Genomic DNA, 13,752 nt, shown 5'->3' with positions numbered 1-13,752 from the left:
CATTTAATCTTCCTGCTTGTTTTGGTCACACACTGTCAGAGGCCTAACCTTGATGCAAAATAAACCATTGTATTCAAAGTGATAAGCTGAAAATTATGTTATTCGATTGAAGCCTAGCATGCTAGCTTGCTCGCTTATCTTTCTTTCTGTGCTGGGAATAGGTGCTTGGGTAAGTAGTTTTCAGGTAATATAAGCCATGGTCCCGCTGCTGAAGTTTGAGACTCTCTGAGAGGTGACAACATCGCTCAGCAAGAAGAAGAACTTCTAGAGTCCAGCCAACGTCCCAGTCGGGGGAGGTGGAGAAGCAGCTACCGGCGTTCCGACAACATACTACAAGTGTGCGGTCGTTAACTTTCCTCGGCAGTTGGGACCAGTCCAGGCGCTGATAAGTATACTTGGGAAGGGCTTGCATATGGTAGTTTGAAATCAGCTTTTGAATTTGTAATAAACATTTGTATAAACTGAAGTGCTCTCAGCGTGTGTCTATTTTCTTTCGGTAGCTCAAACACTGTGACCAATCTAAAATGAACAAAGTGAGAGGTACAAGTTTACCCAGGACAGCTACCATGTCCCACTTACTCATCCAGTTACTTCCCCCCTTCACCTTGTATTACCATTTGCCTATGATCAGTCCTATCACTTGTCTTCCTTGTGCCTGCCTCCTAACGTTTGTCATTGCAAAATGACAAATTTACGGTGGTACCAAGAGAGAAAATCTAAGAAACATTTTGGGGGAATGTTTAAGGAACAATCCCTGTCATCCCCTTCCACAATGGTGACATTTTACTCTCAGGACAACCCAAGCTTCCAGTTTAATTGGTTGTTCTCATATGCCTATCATGTCCATTACATCCTTTCTCCCACCATCCACCAAACAGTTCCACAGCATCAGCCCTGCTTTCAATCCTGACAACTCGCTCTCCATGAAACTCAAAACCCAGGATTACTACACCAACAATCCTTAATGCTTAGTCTCAGAATCTCCACAGTTCCCATCATCCTCCAGAGGGTCAGGCCCAACTCTCTTCCACCACTAACTCCCATCATCCCCACCACTCTCCTATGCCAACCATCACAGACATCCACCCAGTGCCCCCATATCCAACTCCCTACAGTAGGTCATTAACTTCCCCAGAGCTACTTGCATGTACATTACAGCACTAGGATTTCTGGACCAATAACTTTGATTCTCTCTCACTGCCTGACTACTTGAATATTACCAAGTGTGTTCTGCTTTTCCCTTCTGATTTCCACATCCACAGGATTATGAGTTGGGGAAGAAATCGTGAGCACCACATCCTCTACAAGGATGGCACAAGTAATGGAAGACAACTAAAGGTCAACATGATGCTATTATAGTGACAGCAACCGGGGTTCGAATCTGGCGCTGTCTGTAAGGAGTTTGGACGTTCTCCCCATATCTGCTGGCGTTCCCATTCAAAGCAATATTGGAGCTGTAGGTCATTTGGGTGTAATTGGGCAGCAAGGGCTCATGAGCCAAAAGGGCCTGTTTCCATCCTGTATGTCTAAATTTAAATTTAAATTATATTGAAAGATACCAAAGGGTATTAGTTGATTTCATGGCCAATCAGTGCAGAGCATCAATTAATAGATCCAATTAAACTCTACCATTAAACACTGAAAATAGTTAAAAGTATCAGGAAAAAAAGACATGTTCAAACTCTATTGTTAGTGATCACACCAGATGCAACCAAATGACTTACGATCGCAAATTTTCAAATACTTCGGTCTTCCAGGAGTTAAACAACCAAGGTATTTGCTTTCAAACATGGAAATGTCAAACTTCAGAAATGCCGCTCAATTCTCTGAACAGCAGTCCCTTTCACTGTGGCAACAGAATGGAAAAACACAAGCAGTGGAGTTGAAATAACCCCATGATCAATGCAAGAATAATTGTGAACCAGCAATATCCTATCCCCTCACATTGACATGTGGGATGTATCCCACCAGAACTATTCTGAAAGTTTCTTGGCCAAGATCACAAAAGATTATGAAGATTTGGATTCTTTGAATACTGAGGGAATTCAGCTTGATCCGCTTTCATTTGAGTGATCTTTGTTCTCCATAGAGAAAAGCAAAGCCTCACCACAGTAACATGCCCTTGTCACTGACTCTATTGTCCTTGCCAACCATGAACCCATGCTGAAGATTTTTGTCCAGGCTGACAACACGTTCTCTTCATTACAAAGGCAATTTCCAGAAATATGTACATTTTTAAAAAACCCAGCAGATATTCTAAATTTGATATAAAAACAGAAAATGCTAGGGATACATAACATGTCAAGCCCCATATGAAAGCTCATCGACTTGAAATATAACTGTTTCTCTCTTGACAGATGCTACAGAGGTACGGAATATCCCTACCATTTTATGTTTTAGTTCTAGATTGATAATATCACATGGTTCAACTCTTCCATGCTCAAGTTTACAAATTCTCTCCCAGATCAGTTTTCTTTTTGCTGTACCACTGGAGTTCAATTTAAGCCATTTCAGTTCAAGTATACTATAAGACATCAACCATAAGACATGGGAGCAGAAATAAGGCCATTCAGTCCTTCAAATCTGCTCTACCATTTAATCATGAGCTGATCCATTTACCACAGCCACACTGCCCAGCCTTCACCCCATAACCTTTGATGCCCTAGCTAATAAAGAGTCTATCAATCTCTGACTTAACCCATGATGTTAATTCCCACAAATATTCTTAACTGTCTTTTAAATATATTTAATGAGGCAGCCTTTACTGCTTTCTTGGGCAAAAAGTTCCACAAGATTCACAACTCTCTGGGAGAAACAGTTCCTCCTCATCAATGAAGACAACCCCCCAGATCTTGAGGCTATGTCCTCTACCAGTGGAAACAACCTCCTTCCCTAGGCACTCAGGCTGAGCTTGTCCATGCCAAACAAAATGCCTCCTGCTTTATCCTCATTTGTCTGCATTAAGCTCATGCCCCTTCAATCCACTCCCATCCCATATAATCATCTCATTTTCTTAAAGGAAGTCAATGTACTTTGTCGGGCAGCTTGCTTTGCTTTTCAAGTGCTTTCCTTTCTCATTCATTCTAAATCCCACCCTCCTCACCTCATGCCCTCTCAGCATAGATTCGATGAACCAGATCATTACTATTCACAATACCTTATCTATACCCCTCATAATTTTATGGACCAGTCAGGTCCCCTCATTACCTTCTATACTCTAAGGAAAACAGGTTTAGCATTTCCAGTTTCTCATGTCGATTGAACTTCCTTAATCCATGTTTGTAAATCTCTTCTGTGCCCTTTCCTTCCTCGAGCTAGGTGATCAGAACTGCACACAATACTCCAACTTCAACATGATGCCCCAACACCTGTATTCAAAGCCACAACTGATGAAGGTAAGCGTCCTAAACGCTCTTTTACCTGAGTTTCTATCTTTAAAGAGCCATCTACCTGCATCCCTGGTCCTTCTGCTCCACAATCCTATTTGGGGCACTGCTATGAACAGAACAAGCCCTGCTCTGGTTTGATTTACTCAAATGCAGCACCTTGCCCTTCTCTGCTCCTGAGTCTAGTTCTTCATCTGGTCGAGATCCAAATGACAGACCCAGATGACCTTCTGCACGGCCATTGTAGTACATATCTTCATGTTGTCAGCAATCTTTTTCACCTTGCCACAATTATCCTGGTCCAAATCATTTGTGTATGTATTCCTTCCATAATTTTATGTTTCTGCAATATCCTCTCTTGTTCTTCTAAATTCCCACAAGTACAGCCCCAGGTAACTCAATCTCTCCTCATTGGCTCACTTCCTCATCTCCAGGCTCAACCTGGTGAACTATTCTGCACCACCTCCAAAGCCAATATATCCTTTCTCAAGTAAGGAGATAAGACCTGCACACAGAACACCAGAACCCTAAATACTTGCAGCAGAACCTACCTGCCTTCAAATTCAATTCTTCTAGCAATGATGGCCAATGTCCTGTTTGCCTTCTTGGTTACCTGTTGCCTATGCAAGCCAACCTTTTACATTTCATGCACAAGCACCCCCAAGTCTCTCTGAATGCCATGCAGCAATCTTTCACCAATCAAATAAGAATTTAATCTTGGCCAAATTGTGGCATGGTGTACAAGCCTTAAGGATCTGATTCTGTTCTGATCAGGAATATCTTTATTAGGTTTGTCAATCATTCCCAGTCCCACACCTTCCCTTTCAATGACGATACTGACATACAGTCATTTTTATTCCACCCACAAGACCAATTGAAGGTGTCACGAGGATAACATGCAAAGACCACACAGACAGCACCTGAGGTCAGGAATGAACCTGGGTGGCTCGGGTATGAGGTAGTTTCACTGACTGCCCAGTACACCATTCATAAAGAACTGGTTTTACAAAGCCATGATGTTAATGGTAGTCCCAATTTCCAGCCATGTTTACAAGACATTGCACACACCTTGTGGTCAGAGAATTGACATTCCCCCTTCCAAAACAGTGCAACTTAACCTGTTAGAATCAGAATCAAATTTGTCATGTCACAAAATTTAGTGTTTTGAGGCGGCATCAAAGCGCAAACATTTATATAAACCTTACAAAATAAATAAAATTAGTGCAAGATAAAGGAAAAGGCAAAGCCAGGCAGCGTCTGTGGTTCATTGATCATTCAGGAATCAGATGGCGGAGGGAAAGAAGCTGTCCTGGTGCCGCTGAGTGCTCGTCTTTAGGCTCCTGTACCTTTTTCCCCCGATGGTAGCAGAGTGAAAAGGGAATTGCCTGGTGGTGGGAGCCCTTGAGGATAGAGTCTGTTTTATTTTAAGGTGCATGGCCTTCTAATATATCAAGTTGATAGTCTGGGCTCATAGACTGAGTTTGCAGATAACACGTTACCAGATATTTGGTGATTTATTCGGTGCGTGTCTCTCCCACAAGTTACGCACCATAGAAGATAACCAATTCAACAGGAAGTTGCTGAGCCATAGAGGGTGACAACACAGACATTTATCTGCACTGGGGCCTCAACTTCTTATTTGCATCAGTGACTCAGAGGGAGTGGTTATTTAAGTGTGTGGATTATATTGAATGAGAAGCCCTGGAAGATGGATAGAAGCTGCACTGCACAATGATACATCTGGCAAGACAATAGTTAATGGAGGTGAGAGTGGAGAGGTCTCAGATCTTCTGCACTGGCTCTGAGAAAGATAAATCAGAATATTTGTTTAATGATAAGAGAATAAGGCAAGAGAAAAGTAAACATCCATCTCTCCAGCTATAAAACACTGGTGAGGCTACATAGAGTCAGAGAGTCTTACAGTGTAGAAACATGCCCTTTGGCTCAAGTTGCCCACACCGACCGAAATGTCCCTCTCACACAAGTCCAACCTGCCTACATTTCACCCATATTCCTCTAAACCAATCCTATCCACGTATCTATCCATTTATCCTTAAACATTACAATAATGCCCACCTCAACCATCTCTTTCATACACCCACCCGCCTCAGTATAAAAAAGTGAAACCCTCAGTCTCCTAAACCTATCTCTTCTGGTTACTCTGGGCAAAAGACTCTCTGCATTCACCTGATCTATTCCTCTCATAATTTTCCACACAGCTGCAGTATTTGACTCGAAATTCTAGTGCACACAGATGGGTGTGTGAGACGTGAGCCTGATCATTTCTGTATGGTCTAGTCTTTGCAAGTTACAGACTCAAGATGCATTGTTGAAATTGTGCTACTTGGAGCCCAGGCTGGCTTCAGGGATTTTGGGGATGACAGGGTCACAGTGGCTATGATGGGCCAGGGGAGAAGTTTCTGTGCTGTGCAACTATATGACCCCACAACACAATGCACTGAGCCAAAAGTCAGCCAATGCCCCCTCAATCATTCAGAAAGATCACTTTCCTATACAAACCCAATAACCCTCAATTTCCTGAATATCTAATTATTTTAAAATAACGAAGGTCAAGGCCATGGTTGAAGTTAAGTGTCCAGGAGGAGGTGGAGAGGCACCTGGGTAAACCTGATGATGATCTGTCTACTCGGTTAGATGGGGCTATAGGCTAGTTAGATTTTTTTGGTCCATGCAGAGTTTTAGGTCCGCAACAATTGGGGATAGAAAGGTTTAGGTCTACACTCCAGGAGATCAGAAGGTTGCATTTCAAGGTCTAGGTATAGGAAAGATGGGAGGGAGGACAGTATTGGGTGAGGAAAAGAGGTTCTGAGTCAATGGGAAGTGTAGGATCTTCTCATCAGAATCCCAATTCAGCCCTGTAATAGTCACAGTGAATAAAGAGAAACTGTTTTCATTGGTGGAAGGGTGAAGATCCCCCCCAGGCACAGATTTAAATTAATTGGCCAAGACACAGGTCTTCATCAATGGGGTGGTCGTCGTGATCTGGAATTCACAGCTAAAAGGATAATGGAAACAGATTCCAATCTACCTTTGAAAAAGGAAATGGATAGAACTTGTCCCTGGGTTATGAATGTCTGATTTAAGGACACCCCTAAACACTAACAAGCTCCTACAATAGTATTAAATTCAATGTTTATAAGGGTTCATTCTTCTGAATGCCAGAACAAGATTCCCCTCTCTCAACTTTGCTTAAAAGCAATGATTGCAATTCTATGGATGTGTGGTTATCTTAGCGAATGTTTTTTGTGTATTTTCTGATTTACAAAAAAAAACCCAATCTGTATTCAGCTATGTGCTTAATCAAGAGAAAGGGGTATTTAGAAGGAAAGATTAATGGTTTAAGGACCAAATGTTTATTTAATGCATTGTAATAATTCTCAATGTAGAAAACTTTTATGAACTCCTGAGAAGTGCCAATTTTTATCTCCAGGGAGTTGGAATTTGTACCTTTAATTGGCCAAGCCTCATCTGAAGGCTTGGATTTAGCTCTCAGAACCACTCCTGTAAAAGATTAGATTTAAACGAGAAAATCCGCAGATGCTGGTGTCACAAGCCATACGTAAAAGGATAGATCAACACACTGCTGGAGAAACTTAGCAGGTCAAACAGCATAGTTTTCTCCAGCATTTTATTGTTACTTGAATCACAGCATTTGCAGACTTTTGTGTTTTACTTTTATAAATGGATGTACAACAGATGAATATAAATATGAGAAAATGGTTCAGACTATTAGAAAGTGTCTAATCTGAGTCTATAAAACAATAAAGATATTTGTTAGTATTGATATGGGGAAATGCAGAAAATAGGACCACATTTTAAAATCGGAATTAACATTCAGCATTGAAATCGACAAGTACATTTTTTCCCCACACGAATGGAAATCTGAACACTTCTCTCAAGCAGATGAACATTTCAAGATTTAGAAGTAGAGTTAAGGTTCCAATCAACCAACGGATTGGAAGACTGGCTCAGGAAAGTGAGTGGCCCAATCCAGCTTCCAGTATACCTTGACCTTGATTTTCATTCAAGAGAGACAAGTCCATTTAAGGGTTGCAGAAGAAATGTCCACTTCTTTTACATGTCACTAGTATACTCTTACCCTTTCTTTCCCGCAGCTCGGTGAGGGTTGGCGTACTCTTTGAGTCGTGAATCTGACATATCAGATTCAGATTTATTGTCAGAGTATCTACATCACATAGAAACCTGAGATTCTCTTTCTGTAGGTGAGGCAGAATCACCACTTACTGGTAGGAAAAAACTGTACTCAATATACAAATATAAACAAATAAAGAAATGTAAACTGACTGCAATACAGAGAGGGGTGGGGGGGGGGGAATCAATAAAGTGCAAAAGTGAGTGTCCTTAAATAAGTCTCTGATTGAGTATGTTGTTGAGGAGCCTGATGCTGGAGGGGTAGGAGCTGTTCCTGAACCTGGTGGTGCGAGTCTTATGGCACCGATACCACTTTCCTGATGGTAACGGTGAGATCAGAGCGTGGCTGGGTGGTGTGGATCCTTGATGATTGTTGCTGCTCTCCATCAGCAGCGTTGCCCGTAGATGTTCTTGATAGTGGCGAGGGTTTTGCCTGTGATGTCCTGAGCTGTGTCCTCCACCGTTTAGCTTTCTGTTCAGGGGCATTGGTGTCCCCATACTAGATCATGATGCAGCCAATCAGCACACACGCATCCGTAGAAATTTACCAAGCCTTTGCAAACTCAGAGGTGCTGATGAGCTTTCTTCATGTTGCCATTGGGGTGTTGGGTCCAGGAAAGGCCCTCCAAGATGGTGCTCACCTTCTCCCCTCTAATCCCCTATTGATCATTGGGTTATACACCTCTAGTTTTATCTTAGTTCAACAAAAGTCAAAAACTACAAAACATTGCCTCTGGATTTTCTTCATTGATTTAAATTAGTTTCTGGGTGATCAAAAGGAGAGTTCCCAATTATTTGTTCTGTTCGTTCTCTTTCCTTCACTAACCACATTGACTCAAGTTGAAGCATAGTTCTGCGACACCTCGCAATCTTCTGGTGCTGTCAGGAGGTGGGGGGGGGGGGGGTTGGTGGAGGGCACAGTTCCTGATTGGGAACGGGCAACACTAACGGACCGAATTCTACCCACAGGCCCAACCTGAGGTTGCTATGTGGTGATCAAGAGGTGGGACTGTCAACTAACTCCTCCTACTGAACCAAGGAGCAACCTGAAACTGGAATCAATTCATTGCATAATGCCTGGAATATTGGAACTTGCTGCTCTGAGTGGCTGAATTTGCCCTCAGCCATGGCCATTCAGAGGCTGCTCAATGACAAGGAAGAGCACTAATCGACAGAACAAAGTGAAGCCGCTTCACTGCACCAACAACTCCTGCTGCTCCAGGTGTGTATGAACCTGTCCAGTGAACCTGCTACAGGACTTCCCCTTCTGCCAATCAAACCAGTCTTAATAGTCTAATCATTCCACAAATACCCACTCCTGCAATAAATTCCCAGGCTTACAGATTTCAATTTTCCTATCAACGATACCCACTGGCACTTCCCTTTAATCTAGAAAACAAATGTCAATTATACATCTAAGAACAGGTTGCGGGCACGTGAACTTACTTTTTTATGTCACCTTTCCTCGATAGACTTCTCAAACACTAATTCTCTCTCCAGCCTTCCGCCTGAACAATTGTTTCCACACAAGAACCAATCATTTGAAAAGTAAACAGCACGGGCTTGGTTTGACATTTGACCCAATCACTAACGGAGAAACACAAGATTGCACAAAATAGTGCCAATTCCCAGCAGGAGCCAATCGTTGACCTGCCTTAATCTGGTTCCGCCCCTCTTAAAATCTTCTGATTGATCATGTTTTCGAAAGAACTCATGCACATGGCAAGCGGAAAGGGAGATCTCTTATATGCTGTATGCATCTATTGATCAGCGCAAAAAAAAATGGTCTGGAAAGGGCTCAAACACAATGCGTTGGTTGTACATCTTTACCTGCTGAGTCTCTCCAGCGTTATACGTTTACTTCAATCACAGTGTCTGCAGATTTTCTAGTTTTACTTCAGTCTGGAAATTGAATTCAACAGGCAGTTGTCAACTCCAATTTTTCCCACATTAAATGCCTGGAAATACATCTATTGGCTGGTTGAGCTGTGCCTTTTTTTGGTCACAAATCAATAAATCATGATGAAATAATTGATCGGCATTTAGTTTTCAGAATAGATTACGGAAGGTTCAAAGCACCATCCCTTCGGCCCAAGGAATCGCAACTTGCTAAAGGAGCCAGGTGTAATACCTGGGTGTCATCTACAGGTGATCCTTGGAACCACAGCTGGGTAATGATAAGTTACCTCACTCTGCTGCCATTAAACAAGAATGTCTGCAGATGCTGGGGTCGATTGCAATACACAAGCGTGCCGGACAAACTCAGCATCCACAGGAAATAAAGGGTGACCAACATTTTGGGTCTGGGCCTTTGTCAGGTGCCCTGACCCAAAAGGTTGGTTACCCTTTACTTCCTACAGACAAACTCAAATCAAGTTCTATGGACTTGTGAAACACAAAAACTTCAGATGCCGGACATTGAACTGGAGGAACTCAGCATGGCAGGTGGCAGTCATGTGTGGAAATGGTCAGTCAACGATTTGGGTCACAACCTTTTATCAAGATATGTCATTAAAGGGCCCCAATCCGAAACTGACCCATGGATGCAGCCCGACCTGCTGAGACTGCTCATCTTCCACCCAGCCTGTGCTCAACAGTGCCAATGTCAAGGTCTTTATGGTAATGCAGGCTGATGGTGTTTGTTCAGGACCCAAAGTTTAGTCCCTGGATTGAGTTATCACCCAACCTCAGACTCCTTGATGAAAGAAGGGGAACATTAACTGGAGTGTCCACTCATCATCTCCATCCAAATTAAGGCTAATAGTTGAAGCCAGAACTGTGGAGGTCAGTGAGGCTCACCTCGTTGAGTGAGCCATCATTGCTCACCATCCAGACTTGAACTCTTGGTTACTGATGAATGCAATAAGGTTGCCAATCCGTGGCACTGAATATATCAAAGAGCTGCTGTGATTGGAGATGTTACCTGGTGCACATCGCAATTGAGATCTCAGAGCAGTGATAAGACATGGAATTGCCAAACATCCTTGAATTTCAGGGGAGATGGACACCAGCTCATCCAGAAGATGCATATTGCATTTGTTCCATCAGGTGAGAGAGCTAGATCTGCTGGACAAGAGCCGGGGACTGAATAAAATCTTTTACATTTTGAATTTAGTCCTACAGCACAGTAACAGCCCACGCCACCCAATTAGATCCAAATGACCCCAGTATGTTTTGAATAGTGAGAGGAAACTGGAGACCCCAGGGAAAACCCACACAGTCATAGGGAAAATGTCCAATGTCCCGATTGCTGAAGCGTTGCGCCAACCATGCCAATGTAATCTCTTGGACTTGCTTAAATTGATTCAGGATTAGTGGTGTGGATTTTCCAGAATTTTGCTCACAAAGCAGCCTCAGAATATACAATTACAGGTCAGCCACCTGGGCTTTAAACTACGGGGACTTTCTTCAATATGATGGATGATTGTCTACCTCAGCACACTGTTCCTACTCTCTCCTCCTTGTCCTTGATTCCTAGAATGTCCAGAGATCTGACCATTTCTGCTTTGAACAAACATAATGAATGAGCTTCCAGTGCTCTCAGGGGTAGAGAATTCCAAGCATCCACCACTTCTGCAGACTGAGAGTGGGAGAGTGGTTCAGTGTGAATGCAGACTGCCAGGGGGAGAGTGGTTCAGTGTGAATGCAGACTGACAGTGGGAGGGTGGTTCAGTGTGAATGCAGACTAACAGTGGGAGAGTGGTAGTGTGAATGCAGACTGACAGTGGGAGGGTGGTTCAGTGTGAATGCAGACTGACAGTGGGAGGGTGGTTCAGTGTGAATGCAGACTGACAGTGGGAGAGTGGTAATGTGAATGCAGACTGACAGTGGGAGGGTGGTAATGTGAATGCAGACTGACAGTGGGAGAGTGGTAATGTGAATGCAGACTGACAGTGGGAGAGTGGTAGTGTGAATGCAGACTGACAGTGGGAGGGTGGTTCAGTGTGAATACAGACTGACAGTGGGAGAGTGGTAATGTGAATGCAGACTGACAGTGGGAGAGTGGTAGTGTGAATGCAGACTGACAGTGGGAGAGTGGTAAGGTGTGAATGCAGACTGACAGTGGGAGAGTGGTAAGGTGTGAATGCAGACACCATTTCAAAAGCAACTGAAATTACTCAGAATCATACCTTATCAAAACTTCTTTCAGTCAGATGCATTAGAAGCTGATAAAATAGACTGTCCAGAGTTCATGCATCTCCTCCCTCACTTGCCCTCCTTCAATGCCATGACCCATCAAGAGCCTTCAGAATCACCAGTAGCCAATGCACACGGACCATGCTCAGTAAAGGCCGTGTGGCAACGTTCCCGCTCTGAATAAAAGACCCACATCAGACAATCTTCCATCTCAGGAGCCTCTGAAGAACTTTTCTGAGGGCCTGCAAGTTCTTGATTGCCCTGATTTAGGAGACGGAGCACGCAACAACTGGAGCACTCTGTCGTTCTGAGCAATTCCTGTCCATTTGCATTCAGCAGTAAACAAGATAGAGTGGGGTTAACCAAGGAAATCTGCAGATGCTGGGGTCGAGTGGGAGACACCAAATATACTGGAGAAGCTTGGGGTGGGTGGGGGGGGGGGGGGGTCACGCAACAATCTGAGGAAGTAAAAGTTAGTCCATGTTTGAGGCCAGAGCCTTTCATCTGGAAAAGGCCAACCCTCACTCAAACAGATAGCAAGCTCCCCTCACACAGAGTTTACAATAGATACTTACCCCACTGGAAGACTGGAACAAGTTTCATTACAGGCAGGAGGAGTTTACTTGGCACGGTTAAACTGCTGGGAAGGTAACCAGATCAGAGGCAGGAAGTGGGACAGAAGAGAGAATGAAGTACCCTGGAATGTTACTAAAGCCTTTAATAGGATCAGTGCACAATACAGCAAGAGTTTGCTCCTCCCCCTACAGTACTGAGAACTCCAGTAAACCAAATACATCAGCACTCCCCTTCCCCCACTGACACAACCTACAAGCTCTCCCTCAGCTGCGAGCAGCCTGGTTCTCATTAACTCCCTACACTTAGATCGGAGTAGTGTGATTTTTATTAACAGAAATCTGCAGTGTGAGCAGGTCAGAGGCTGCGAGAAACTTTGCTTTCCATTCCAGGTTAGAGTTACTGTTGTCAATTACTGGTTAAATTTTGTGGCCAGTCATGTATTCCAGACCTGCCTTTCATTGATTCCGGATATCACTCTTTGAGGCCCCAAATACAAGGAGCAGGGACTCAGATTATTGCCTTAATTGGCCGTGTTCCCCACCTCCCTCTGCTGGTTCACTGAATCCCTGATGCCTTGCCACATACAGGCCCATGAGGCGTCCAAATTACAATAGTTACCATACTTCAAAAGGGCCTAATTACCTGTGAAATGCTGCAGAGTTTTATCAATCAAGAAGAATAGCTCGTAAATCCAAGCTTTCCTTTCCTATAGAGTGAATGTGTGCGGATGTATTAAATATTGTGAAGCTGGCAAACAAACACCTCTGCTTCCCTTCCTACACACACACACACACACACACACACACACACACACACACACACACACACACAACTAACCTGATATCAGAATGTATTTATTGTCATGGGTCAGGAAATCTGTTGTTACGCAGACCATGTGTGCAAATATTGCTATAAATTATCTGTATAAAAATAAAATAGTGCAAAGAAGAGAAAAATGAGGTCGTGTTTGTAGTTCATTGATTATTCAGAAATCTGATGGCAGAGGGAAAGAAGCTGACCTTGTGCTCATCTTCAGGCTTCTGTACCTCCTTCCTGATGGTAGCAGTGTGAAGAGGGCATGGCCCGTGTGGTGGAGGTCCTTGAGGATAGAGGCTGTTTTCTTAAAGACACTTCAAGGAGATATTCCTTAATATTGTACCAGTTTCATCTGAAGTCAGAGAGAAACAGAGAACTTCAATGAGAGATCATGTTATTTATCATGGGAGATGCACAAAAATCAGTGACAATGGGCAAGAACCACTTCACTATCTCTATGTCAAGAGAGGGCAATTCTACCATGTCCATTCACTTCATTTAACCCTTGCCTTGGTTTACAAAATCAACATGTGAAACATGGATTCCGAAACCTCCATGCAAGACAGGGGCTGGGGTTTAAGGAAAACCATTCGTATGAAGAAACATTTCTCTGAGAACTTTTGAACAGACTGAGTTTCAACACAAAATTTTTCTGAGATGGAAC

General features: G+C 43.3%; 1 protein-coding gene across 5 annotated transcripts in view; it reads right to left on the bottom strand.

Moving 5' to 3' along the window:
- The window catches only part of tmem98 (transmembrane protein 98), a 34,711-nt gene extending 21,307 nt beyond the window's left edge, over nt 1-13,404 (bottom strand). The window contains exons 1-2 of one of the 5 annotated variants that reach the window (XM_069905016.1): nt 12,272-12,399; nt 9,390-9,461 (exon numbers count right to left, since the gene is read on the bottom strand). The gene's annotated coding sequence lies outside the window, so the exon portion shown is untranslated. Of the gene's footprint in view, nt 1-9,005; nt 9,095-9,389; nt 9,462-12,271; nt 12,400-13,291 lie in introns of those variants that run through there. The other 4 variants (XM_069905015.1, XM_069905014.1, XM_069905017.1 and 1 more) reach the window with 4 other exon arrangements.
- Nucleotides 13,405-13,752: the final 348 nt, after the last annotated feature.

This window comes from Narcine bancroftii, chromosome 12, assembly GCF_036971445.1.
Source record: "Narcine bancroftii isolate sNarBan1 chromosome 12, sNarBan1.hap1, whole genome shotgun sequence".
In the NCBI taxonomy this organism is placed as follows: Eukaryota; Metazoa; Chordata; class Chondrichthyes; order Torpediniformes; family Narcinidae; genus Narcine; species Narcine bancroftii.
The sequence above is the reverse complement of the archived record's forward strand: the minus strand, read 5'-3'. Positions and strand labels throughout refer to the sequence as shown.